Consider the following 13,605-nt stretch of genomic DNA (forward strand, 5'->3'; position numbering starts at 1 on the left):
GAGGGTGTCACTTTAGCTCAGGACACCTTTAGGTGGTCCTGGCTGAAACGGGACAAAACTCTCCTGCTTACTAATTATCCTGCTGACCTTGCCACCAAAAGCCGAGCTTGGTCAAGGTAGTGGGCATCTCCATTAGCTGGAGAGGCCCTAGCTAGCATAACAAAGGGCTGGAAGCCTTTGAGGCTCACTGCCCTTAAATGCTGTTCCTGCTTGGGGGTAGGTGTGAAGTAACTCCACCCAGAGCATACTTTGTTTCTGACCCACAAGAGCAAAAGGCACCCACCTCAGGGGGTCAGAAACATGTCTGGAAGTGGCAGGCTGGTGCAGACCAGTCAGCCACACACTAGTGGTTTGGTAGGTTTACAGGGGGCACTTCTGAGGTGCCCTCTGAATGCATTTAATAATGAATCCAACACTGGAATCAGTGTGGGCTCGTTAATCTGAGATGTTTGGTACCAAACATCTTGGGATTTGGTGAAGCAATCATGGAGCTGTGGAACTTGAATTGGCAAGCTCCCAGCCCATGTGCTCAGTATGGCTTCCCTATGAACCTATAATGTTTAAGACTGGGCTTAGACACTATAGGGGCATATTTGCTCATGCAGTTTTGCCCTCACAAGAGGTATAGTTCACTCTGCCTTAGGGCTGTAAGGCCTGCTATAGGGATGACTTACCTATGCCTCTTGCAGTGCTAGCAGGCCTGGTACACAGGGATGTCTGCCAGGCTGACTCTTGACTTTTAGCTGTACCAAAACACACAGGCTGCAGTGGTATTGTGCATGTGTTTGGCGAGGGCTCTCTCAGGGCGAGTTAATACATGCTGCAGCCCTTAGAGACCCTCTCTGGTCACAAGGCCCTTGGTACCATTGGTACCTTATACAAGGGACTTATATGTGGGCCAGAGTTGTGCCAAGTGTGGACACAAAGGTACAGTTTTGGGAAAGAACACAGGCACTGGGATCCTGGCCAGCAAGAACCCAGGACACATTAAGTCGAAGTGCATCACAAGCAAGGCACAAAGTGGGGGGTAACCATGCAAAAAGAGGCAGTTTCTTGCAGCCAGTTCTTAGGAAAACTGATCAAAACAGCAGCGCTCATTTTTATCTGTGGAGTCTTGGAAAAAACAATCCATTCGCAGACAAAATAACTGAATTTCTGACTGGGAGATTCACTGAACCTGCTCTGCTAACCTGAATGCTAGTGTAAACAAGAATAAAGTCATGGTGCTAATACTTTATGTCTTTTTAGACCCTGGCTACAACCATTCTGATCTACTAATATTGGGGGAACTTGGCATCAAAGAAAACATAATTGACTGCATTTATTCCTATCTCTATGGCAGATCCAGAATCATCTCCCTGCTCAATTAAAATGGCCATACTTCAGAACCATCGCTGGCGTACATCAAGGCTCAATCATCTTACCACTCCCATTCAAAGCCAAGCTCAGCCCCTACTGGATCTCATAAAGTCCTTTAACATAACTTCTACAATGACACTGTTGACAAAAAAGCTGGAAATCCGGAGGCCTAGAATTCTCACGACTAAACCACTGCCTCGACCAATGGGTTCTGAGAAATGATCTTAAACTTAACTTGCTCAAAACAGAGATGCTAATATGTGGAGAAAGGAAATACTACCAGCAAATTACAGTCTGGCCACTAGAACTTGGCATACCACCAATGACATTGACGGAAGGAAGAAACCAGGGAGTGATCATAGACACCAACCTATCCCTAGCCCCCCCCCCCCCCCCCCAAGAGACCCAAGATACAAAAAGTGCCTTCTACGCCATGAAACTTTTCAGAAGAATCTTTGGGTATCTATGTTTCTGACTAATGCTCCAGCCAACTATTTCCCTAACCATGTTTTGGCTTGACTATGTAAACAGAACCTACTTGAGTCTCCAATCTTTCTGCTCTGAAAACTGCAAATAGTCCAGAACAAAGGAGCAAAATAACTGGTACGGCTGTATCTACATGACCACATCTCACTAGCCTTCCAAGATTTCCTCTGGCATCTCATTCTCATTTTTCAAGACTCTGCATCACCCACAGCATCCTCTATGGCAAGGGCCCATACTTCCCATAATTGGTCTAGGATAGTGGGGGAGGCCCAGTAGTTCCAGGATGGTGAAGGAGAAAGGGAGGTGTAGGATGCCTAAAGAAGACAGGTAGGTTCAAGATGGTGATCAATAACAGAGGAGTTGTAGGTCTAAGAAGTCAAAGGTGGACAAAAAGGTCTGTAATAGAGCATTAGGACTGGTAGGTTCAGAAGGGGGAAAGTAGACTAGGGTGGTGTTGGAAGATTAGCTGTTACACCAAAGGGGAATTATACTAGTTGAGTTAGCTAGGTTCTAATTTGTATGTTCTAATAGGTCAAAAAGCAGGTGAGGGAACAGTAGAATTAAAAAGGTAGGATGTTTTACGGCCTGTGAAGCTGCTTTTTACACAATCTGCCTTTGTCAGTGGTTGATCACACGGCATCATCTATTGGGAGATCTGGAGATAATGGACAGCCTGTCTCCTCTCCGCCTGTTGAATTTGAGCAACTGGTGGAGTCCACCACGAAGGAAGCAAAGCCTGACTGGCCAACACTGCTGAATGTGTGGATTTTGGGGAGGTAGTGGCTAGCTGAGTAGGTGCAATTAATTCCTTTTCTCAGCAGCAAGCCTGTTACCCACCCTGTTGTGCATCCACAGTTAGGGAACATATATGTAATGTAACGTTACCAGCGTTTCATCAACACAGTTCCACCGTTTTAATGGGCTTGTAGCTCTATACGATACTATGGTATTATACATGTCCGTAATGTGGCATGTCTGATCAAGGGGGTTGAAGATATGTGTGATCTGCTTTACATACACCTTCATGTAACTGGCTAGCCAGGAAAGGTGTTTTGTTAATTTTGGCCTTCATCAAAAATGGCCTTTAAATTATGGTGCATGCATAAGCCCCTCTTTGTGCAAGGATTAGAATTCTAATTAATGTAAAGTTTGTTATTTTGTGATTTCTGGGTGTGATAAACTCTGCATCTCCTCAATTTACCCCAGGCCAGTTTCGACAGGACATACCTGATGGAATTTACCAGTGGGAAATGACAAGTAATTACCTGGACATTCTCCTCGGTGATCTCAACTTTCGCCTGGAAGACTGACACTACCCCTGTTCATACTTATCGAAAGCTTGAGCTACATCGGACTCACCCAGCTCGTCCTAGAACCAACACACGCCACATGACACACACTGGATCCCATCTTCACCATAAGCGACAGAATCAAATACGGCTCCACCACACGGCTCACAAGGACTGACCACTCCATCTTCCACTGCCATATCAAAACACCACACGTCAACTACCCTACCAGGTTCAACATTTCAAGCCGTAGCTGAGGCAAAATCACAGAAGCAGATTAACTTGGTGCCGCCTTCAACACGGATCAACCGAGCCCCACAGACAACTTCGACAAGGACATCAACTGGATCGAGAACTGCATGGACTTCCTTACACCCATCAAACCCAACAAGCCTAGTAGATCATACAAGCAGTCCAGCTGTCAAACAGAAGACCTCTGAGACACCGAACACAGTAAACAGCTAGAAAGGAAATAGAGAGTCAGCCACAATACTAACAACAGAACTACCTACAAGGCTGCACTCAGGGGCTATCTCCAGCAAATATGAGACCCCAAGAAAAAAGCACTAGTGGGCTGCTTCGAAGGAACCTACTGCAAGGAGTTCTTCTTGATCGTTAAGGATTTCACCTTGCCCTCAGTCACTGTCACCAACATCTCTGCCTCCCAACAACTCTGCAAACAACCTATCCAGCTTCATCCATAGCAAAATCGGAAACATCTACACAACTTCGCACACTAACCTCACCCCTGAGAACTCGTTGCTACCCTACCCGTCACCAACCAAGATGGCCACCTGACCGAATGGACAACCCTCACCAGAAATTACACAATCGTGCAGACCATTCATTCAGGGGCCCCAACGGAACGATGCTCTCTATCTACAACCTAGGAACATCACCAATCAGCACCATCCTGACCCGCATCATCAATGCCTCTGTCAAGTCCGCCACTTTCCTGTATGATGGAAACTTGCAGAAATCAACACCCTAATTAAGAGGTCCACAGCCGGCCCGAATCAACCAAATGACTTCCCTATCCAGCCAAAGTGATTAAGAAGGCTATCAACAAGCAACTCACAACCGGGGGCATGACCTGACTGAGGAACATGGTGGACAGGTGAGCTCGGAGCTCCGCACCAGGCTGCTAACTATCCTGTAAACCTCGGAGGCTGGGCCGCACTGTGCAATGGCGGATAACCCCCCAGAAGCTGGAAAAACGCCCAAGTGCCCGGGGGCGAAACTGCGGCAGACCCACACAAATGCGGGGAGTGGAGGAAGCAAGCGTTTTCCCGGGGCCCGTGTGGTGGAGACCGGGAGGAGCTGTGACATCGCCTGGTTGAGACATCATGGGTAAACGCCGGACTGAAATCGGTGGGTGCCCCTCAAATAGGAGGAGGACCCCCAGGACTCACAACAACCTGATGCCCAACTCCAGCAGCCAGTAGATCCAGTGTAACGGCAATTGACAAAGATCCTGGAAGCCATAGCAGACACTAAGGCCACCCTACATCAGGACATCAGCATGGTATCTGTGGGGCTGTGGCTCCTTCGCACCGAACATCAAAAGTTGTTGGAATGAGTAAAAACTGCGGAAACAACAATAGTGGACCTGACACTGGCCCAGGCGGCGACGTTGCACCCTATCCTAGACCTCGCAGCTAGAGTGGACATGCTTGAACGGAGAGCGGAAGGCCGTAACAGATTAAATAATATATGCGTAGTAGGCCTGCCTTAGAAAGCAGAAGGTGAAGACATGGTGGGTTACCTAAAAAGCTGGCTCCGGACAGTTGTCGGGCCTGAAGGGCTGTCCACTTTTTACAGCCTGAAGAGAGCGCACCGAGTCCCTGGAAGGCTTCTGGCACCGGGTCGACCCCTACATCCAGTGGTGGCCAGGCTGCTACACTATAAGGACAGAGAACTGCTCTTACCGAAGGGGATATCAGATGGTCTATTCAAGGTGCAAAACAGCAGGGTCTCTATATTTCCGGACTACACCCTTGAAGTGCAAAGATGAAGAACGTCCTACCTGGAGAGAAAGAAAGCCCTACGCGACAAAGGACTTCAACATTCGCTGATGTTCCCCGCCCAACTACGCATAATACTTGATGGGCAATCTCATTTCTACGATGATCCCAAAATGGCCTGGAACTGGTTTGAAGCATATAGAACTGGAACGCGAAGGGAGATGGTAACTAGGCGTGGAGGCAACCAGAAGGAGATCAACGGAAACAGCCCAAGAGAAGGTCCCGCAGGGAGAGATCAAAAAGCCGAGCCCCTCACAGACTGAAAAAGAGAGAGCAGCAGCACTGCGGGCAGTGGCAGACATCATGAGTGGAGTAGAGGCTTCGCCTGGAGTGAGATCGGGCTCAACTAAAGGGATGGGAGGGTCGGAGTCTGAGACCTCTGAACGCAGTAGCGTGATATTGCCAGTGGTCACCCCCGGGATTGCAGATGACATTATTTAGCAATGCATTGGAGAACTGCCAAGCAGGACCAGCAGGGAAGGAGCACCGCATACAGGTGGACTCTGTAAATACTGAGCGAGCCCAGACGACCTGAATAGGGCTGGTGAAAAAACAGAGTGAGTTGCTAAACTTACGCACAGGCTGAACCTCCCCCCAACACCTCCCACCCCCCGACGGGAGGGCACCGCTTTGGTTCCTACCCTACAATGGTGGTTAGTGCTTGAGACAATGTTTGGGCAGCTGACCATTGTCAAACTGCTCTGGGAGAAGGGAGTTGTTTGTTAAGGGAAGAAGTTTTGTTTTTTTCTTTTTATGTGCCAATGTCGTCCTTAACAAACAGAAGTGGTTAAAAAGCTGTGGTAGACTTCTGGGGAGGGTAGTGGGGAGCTGGATGTTGGCTAGATATCAGTGGCCATAGTAGTCGACTCAGGAACTGTTAAATTCCTTACTTGGAATGTGAGGGGACTGGGTTCAATAAATAAATGGTGCGCGGTGCACAGTTACCTAAGGAGTAGGGGGTCCAGATTGCTTTACTCCAAGAAACACACCTAATGCAGAATTAAATAATAAAGCTGCGTAAACGGTGGAGGGGCAGATTCATGCCACGAGTTACTCTGCATTTACTATGGGGGGTCCTGGTGTGGATAAGGGCTGTGGTTCCTCTCAAAGTCACTGACACCAATATAGATAAAGATGGGAGATATGTGTTGTTGCATGGGATGCTAAATGGTAAAAATATAACCATTGGGAATATATATGCCCCAAACCAAGACCAGCTGGCTTTCCTACAGAAGCTCTCGGCCCAACTGACAAATCTGCCACCCGGAAGCCACAATCATAGGAGGCGATTTTAACTGTGTGCAGGATGTGGGGCTAGACCGGTCACACCCTCCCCTCCTGGGGGCACAACCACATCGCACAGCGACAGGGTTTCGTTTATTGCACCTCTGTCTCGCCCGGTACCGACTTTTGTGCTTCTTTTCATGCCTGGCTCATATCCTTTGCTTATTTATTCATTTTGGGAGTGCAGCTACCATTGTTGCAGCAGGTGTAACCGGTAGGAGGCCCAAGAGAGTGTGCGCTACTGCATTGAAATAACAACTTTCATCACGCACTCAAATGGGCATGCTGGGCATTCATGTTCTTGCTCACATTAAGGTCTATAGGGTTCTCAATCAATCAATCAGGAGTTTGTAAAGAGTGGCTATTCGCCCATGAGGGTCTCAAGGCACTGAAGTGGGAGCAGGGGGAGGCTGCTGATCCGTCTGGGCGTGGCGGTTCAGTCGAACAGCCAGGTCTTGAGATCCTTCCTGAATTGGGTCAGCAACGGGGGTTGCCTGAGGTGGAGGGGCATGGTGTTCCAGGTCTTAGAGGTAAGGTAGGAGAAAAATCTTCCTCCGGTTCTGGTCTTGTGAGTCTGTGGGACGGTGGCCAGGGCAAGTTGAGTGGAGCATAGGTGTCTGTGGGGTACATGGAATGAGAGCCGGTGGTTCAGATATGCTTGTCCAGCGTCGTGGAGAACTTTGTAGGCATATGTGAGGAGCTTGAAGGTGAGTCTCTTGTTGACTGGGAGCCAGTGGAGTTGTTGGGGGTGTTGTGTTATATGGCTGTGGCGGGATATGTCGAGGACCAGTCCGGCTGTGACGTTTTGTACGTTCTAAAGTTTCCTAAGCTGTTTCTGGGTGATGACAGCATAGACTGCGTTGCCATAGAGTGCGTGGGTGAGCGTCTTTCTGGATTCTATGGGGATCCATCTGAAAGTCTTTTGAAGCTGGCGGAGTGTGTGGAAGCAAGATAAGGAAACAACATTGATCTGGTGGTTCATTGTGAGCGAGGAATCCAATATGATGCCGAGGTTGCGTGCATGATCCATGGGGATGGGAGGGGTTCCCAGTGCGGTGGGCCACCAGGAGTCATCCCAGGCTGAGGGGGCGGGTCCTAGGATGAGTACTTCGGTCGGGTCCAAGTTAAGCTTGAGGCAGCTGTCTTTCATCCAGGCAGCAACAACCTTCATCCCACTGTGAAAGTTGATTCCGGCGGCTGTGGGTCTGTTGGTGAGGGAGAGGATCAGCTAGATGTCGTCAGCGTAGGACACAATGTTGAGTCCATGGTTTCTGATGATGGCCGTGAGGGGGGCCATGTAGACGTTGAAGAAGGTGAGGCTCAGGGAGGAGCTTTGGTGCACTCCACAGCAGATCTCTGTAGGTTCTGAGAGGAAGGGAGGCAGTCTGACTCACTTTGTTTGGCCTGTAAGGAAGGAGTGGATCCAGTCCAAGGCCTTGTTGCCGATGCCGGCGTTGTGGAGTTTCGTGATTAAGGAGCAGTGGGAAATGGTATCGAAGGCGGTCGAAAGGTCCAGTAGGATGAGGGCTGTAGTTTTGCCCTGGTCGAGGAGGGAGCTGGTGTCGTCCGTGGTGGCGAGGAGTGATTTCGGGGCTGTGGTTACTTTAGAAGCCGGATTGAGAGATGTCGAGAACGTGGTTCTCTTCAATGAACTCGGAGAGTTGGGCATTGAAAGCCTTCTCAATGAACTTGGCTGGGAAGGGGAGGAAGGAGATGGGTCTGAAGTTCTTGAGGTCTGTTGGGTTGGCGGATGGCTTCTTCAGGAGGGGGTTGATCTCGGCATGTTTCCAGTCATCAGGGAAGGTGGCAGTTTCAATGGAGCATTTGATGGTGCGGCGATGGAGGTGGTTGCTCTATAGGAAATGTGATACAGCCATGGGTCCGATGGGGCTCCAGAGTGGATGCTCTTCATAGACTTGAGTGGTGGGCAGAGTCCAATTTAGCAGGATTTGTTAGGGTGTGGTGAGGTTATGTGCGGTGGTGATGGGCGTTGTGGCAGGGTCTTGGGTGTCGAAGCTGTCGGAAATTTGCTTGATCTTGTGGTAGAAGAAGGTGCGAGTTTGTTGCAGAGGTCTTGGGAGGGTGGTATATCTGTGGTCTCACTGTCGGGCCTGGCAAACTCCTTGATGTTGGTGTAGAGTAATTTGCTGTTGTGTGCGTTAGCATTGATTCTGTCTTGGAGGGCCGTTTTCTTTGTGGTTTTGAGGAGGAAGTGGTGTGCGTTGGCAGCGGTTTTGAAGGTTGCGCGGGTTTTCAGGGTTTTGTTCTTACTACAGCTCTTCTCAAGCCGTCTGCAGATGCGTCTGGACTCGTGGAGGGTAAGAGGGAACCAGCTGGCTTACTTGGAGTGTTGCTTGCCTGGTGGCTTCTTGAGGGGTGCCGGAGTGTTGGCACAGTTTGAGATCCATTGGTGAAGCTTGCGTGCTGAGGTGTTGGCATCTGTTGATATCGGCGATGTAGTAGTGCTGAGGAAGGCAATGAGATGTTCTTCAGTGGCCTTGTTCCAGCTACGACAGGGGGGGCAGTGAGGGTGGTAATGAACGGTGAATGTCAAGTGCACGCAGTGGTGGTTGGTCCAGAGGAGTTCAGTGGTGTGGCTGTAAGTGATGTTCCCCCTGTTGGAGAAGACGGGGTCAAGCATATGCCCGGCTGTGTGGGTTCGATCGGTGACAAGCATCTTGTGTCCGATCTTGACGAGGTTCTCCAGAAGGGGTGCGGTGTTCTGGTCACTGGGGTTGTCCAAGTAGAAGTTGACGTCGCCGAGTAGGATGTAATCGGTGAATGCGAGAGTCTGGGGTGCGATGAGGTCTACAATGGCGTTGGTAAAAGGTGTATGGGGGCTGGGAGGCCTGTAGATGAGGGTGCCGTGGAGGGTGGTGTTAGGGTTAGTCTGGATCTGGAAATAGAGGTGCTCCATGGTTGTCGTTGGGTCGTTCGGGTGAGTGGTCAGGAAGAGGGTGTTCTTGTGGACGATGGTGATGCCTCCTTCCGGTTGGTCGGCGCAGTCCTTGCAGGTGATTTTGAAGCCATCGGGGATTGCAGCTGCGATGTTCGGACCACAGCGGGGTTGGTCCAGGTTCCGTGAAGAAAGCAATGTCGGGAGAGGGGGCGTTGAGAAGGTCCCAGATTTCTGTGGCATGTTTGTGGAGGGAGCGCATGTTGAGGAGGGTGCAGTTGAGCCGGTCCGGTGTGCTGTTGGTTGGCTGGGTGGTGAGAGGAGATGGCGTGCTGTCATGGGCGAAGGTGCGGCTGCAGTTCCGGCAGGAGTAGGGTCTTTCGGTAATGAGAGGGTGCTGGCGTTTTATCGGTGGAAGGTCTGAGAACCAGGGTCCGTGGCGCTGAGCGTGGTCCAGACGCAGACAGGCGCTGACAGACTTGCCTTTAGTGCGCCTTCGACATCCATTAAGTAGTGTATGGGGGGGCTGGACAGCTGGAAGGTGGGAAACGTGGGAGCGGGAAGATTCACTGGAGGAGAGCGGGCCGTGGGGGATCCCAGTGACAAGGACGGCGAAGCAAGAGAGAGAAGAAAGTGCAAATGGGACAGAAAAAGGCAAAAGCAGAGAAAAAGAAAAAGAGCAGAAAAATAGAGAGACAGAAGGGCAACCCACTAGGCTGCCTGCGGGTGGGGGAGGGCCTCGAACTCCTTTCCAGAAGGTCAGCAACATCAGCGAGGGTAGCAGCTACTCGGCGTAGCTGTGCAAGGGAAGGGAGCAGTCCACTATAAGGTTAGTGGACTGCACCTTCACAGAGCAGCAGCCACCATTAAGTAGTGTGCGGGGGGCTGGACAGCTGGGAGGTGGGAAACGCGAGAGCGGTAAGAGTCACTAGAGGGGGCGGGCAATGGGGGATCGCAGTAGCAGGAAAAAGGGTGGCAAAGCAGGGGAGTAAAGAAAGTGCAAAAGGTACAGAAAAAGGCAAAAGTAGGGAAAAAGGCAAAAAGCTGAAAAAAGATAGACAGAAAGGCAGCCAAGCAGCAGAGCAGTGACGCTCTGCCACTAGACCACCAGGGAAGAGGGGCAGGTGGGAGCCTGCAGGTGCAGAAGGGCCTCAAACTCCTGACCAAAGGGTAAGCAGCACCAGCCGGGGCAGCAGCTACTCGGCAGAGCTATGCGAGGAAAGGGAGCAGTTCACTGTAAGGTTAGTGGACTGCTTCTTCACCGAGCAGCGGCTGCCATTAAGTAGTGTGCGGTGGAAAGCTGGGAGGCGGGAAACACGGGAGCAAGAAGAGTTACTGGAGTGGGCGGGACCTCAGGGGATCGCAAGGATGGTGAAGCAAGAAAGCGAAGAAAGTGCAAAAGGGACAGTAAAAGGCAAAAGGAAATAAAAAGGCAAAAAGCAGAAAAGAGAGAGACAGGGCAGCCAAGCAGTAGACCAGTGACGCTCTGCCACGAGACCACCAGGGATGAGGCACAGGCCGGAGCCTGCAGGTGCAGGAGGGCCACGAACTCCTGACCAGAGGGTCACCAGCACAAGCGGGGGCAGCAGCTACTCGGCGGAGCTGTGCGAGGGAATGGAACAGTCCACTAGGTTAGTGGACTCTTGCTACGCCACTGATTTATGTAGGTGTTTGGAAAAACGTTAGTTGTCATCTTACAACAACTTTGCAGTGCTCACAGCCTGTTCTTGGAAGATCTTGCTCTGGTACTCACACCTTCACCTCTCACACTTGGTTTTCTCAGATACTAGTGTGTGAATCTCAGGACGCATTTTCTGGCATTGGGGCCTGTAGGCCCTTTGCTGGGCGACTGATTTATGTAGGTGTTTTGAAGTTCACCAGTTGCCATCTTGCAATAACTTCATCGCTCTTAGGTCCTCATTATGATTGTGCTGAAATTCGTTGCCGAGTTGCCAGGGGACCCGGCATCCCTGCCCCAAATCCCAGCAAGCACATGTTTTTACCCTGAGTGGGGAATAACTACAAGGACCCAGTAATACCAGTCTATTTCCATGGACTTTTTCCCCTTTCCAGTGAGAAAACCGGTGATATTTTCTGCCTGTTTAGACAAGTGGAAAGTGTCAGCAGGTGGGCCGATGGGGGGGCAGGGAGATGTTTTGGGGGGAGGGGTCAATGGGTCAAGGCAGGCTTAATCCTATTCTGGGGAGCACTGTCTGTTCTTCGCGCACTGCTGCAGGGATCAGTGGGGGTCTGCATTTGCTCTGGCCTACAGCCTGCGACCCCACAACACAGAAAGTCAGGTGTCTCCAGGTACAGAATGGGCAGATTCAGAGTTTACAGGCTCAATAATTCTGGGTCCGGAGACATTGGGACACTCATAATTTCCGAATGGTATAATTCCACTGGAAGTCATTGTTCTGGGTGAATTATGCCACTCGTGACGAGGTCCGGCCCGGGTGGCACGAGTTTTAGGGGCGGTGAAAATCGCCAGTACACACCCGCTCTTACCTGCAGCCGTCCCGGGGCGGCCGTTGAGGAAATTGCCAGCACCCCTCCCCCCCCCTGCTCATACACCCGTGGGTGGCAAATGCAGGGCCATAGGCGGCCATAGGTCTAGCTACGCCACTGTGTAGACATGTTAGGAACTCTCACACTGTTACATCAACTGACGCGAGTACTGGCACGACACTGATCCATTTAGGGGTTTTGTAAAGCCCTGGTCGAGATCTTGGTGTGGTATCCTCCTTGGGAAATGACTGCTCTGATAGCCACAGTAGCCCCTCTGGTGTAGGGTTGCCACCTTCAGCTCACTCGTTTGTAGTGCGTGCAGCAAGCATACATCCATGCAGTCTTCCATCACTTGCAATACAGCGCGTCTTTACAAGTTCAAAACTGTCCCAATCTGCAAATACGGGCCACTTTTGAAGCTATCTAATTCACTAATGGGAGCCACCTCTATTTTGGTGCCTGGGCCCATTTTCTGTCCCATGGTACAACACTGACCTATTTAGTTGTTTCATTCAGCGCTAGTCGTTGTCTTGTGATTACTTCATAGCGCTGCTTGGTGTCTGCCCTTGGGATATCCCTGCTCAGGCTGCAACAGGAGGCCCTCTGACGCAGGTGTGCCACCCCCGGGGCTCACGAGCCTCGGTGCGTCCGGAGCGCACATCAGCTGACGCGCGCCAGCCAGGCCTTGAACTACAGCTGAAATTTCAGCAGGGCCCTCGAGGTGGCCTCGTCGCCAGTGTAGCCACGAGGGCCGCAGAGCGGGCCCGGCTGTGGGTGTGCGCCGGGCTCGGATCAGGTGTCCTGTGCGCGGACCGCCATGACTTTGTGTCTGCACATTTATGGTATGAGTTACTTGGGTTTTCTTTTTACAGTCAAGGGCATTGCTAAATGCGGACGGTGTTATGTCGCCGCCGCGTGCGCTGCCAGGCCCTCCCCGGAGGATCCCGCCCCACGCGGGCAAGTCATCTGACAGAGGCCTCGTGAGCCCGGGCGAGGGCTTTCCCGTTCTTTCCGACAATGTGGCCTTCCAGAAAGAGCTGCCAGGTGCAGCTGCAGCCGGGGCTGGAGTGCGGCCAGTTCTGGGGTGTACCAACTCCCAGACTGCAGCCGGTGTGCAGCAAGTTCTCGGGGCGAATGAGTCTGCCCACTTTCATTAGCACCCGGTTGCAAGATGGTATTTGCGGCCCAAATTCACTTTATGCCCAGAAGTCACAGAGTGTTCGGTGCAAGCACAGGGCTCTCACGTTTCCCAGGTCCGTGAATGTAGTTCACTCAGTCAAGGAGTTTACTGGGCGTTCTGGGACTTGTAGTTCTTAAATAATAAATGTATAGGTACGAACCGAATGTCCCAGAATGCAAAGAAAAAATCAGTTTAGGGTGGCTTTCTTAAGCATGGTCCTGCGGAACCTGAGACCTCTGAAAGACGCACATAAAAATCACTCGTGTCCAATCACTGACTAGCTGGTCAATTCAGGGGCGGCTCCTCGCTATGGCGGTGGAGCGTAACCCCACTGCTGCTACCCAGCAGAGGCAACAGTGAAAAATAAAATGATAATACAATTATTTTATTATCATTTTCTTGTTCATCGTTGCCTCTGTTGGGTAGCCGAGTCGCGATTCATGGCCAGGCTATCCTGAGCTTCAGGAGGAGGAGTTGTGGGCACTGCTACGTGCACATGTCGGTTTGGCCGTCAATATTGGGCCAGCCAAACCAACATGCGCACTTAGCATTTCTCGACCCGGCTGTGTTGCACAGCCC

Source organism: Triturus cristatus, chromosome 4_2 (assembly GCF_964204655.1).
Source record: "Triturus cristatus chromosome 4_2, aTriCri1.1, whole genome shotgun sequence".
In the NCBI taxonomy this organism is placed as follows: domain Eukaryota; kingdom Metazoa; phylum Chordata; class Amphibia; order Caudata; family Salamandridae; genus Triturus; species Triturus cristatus.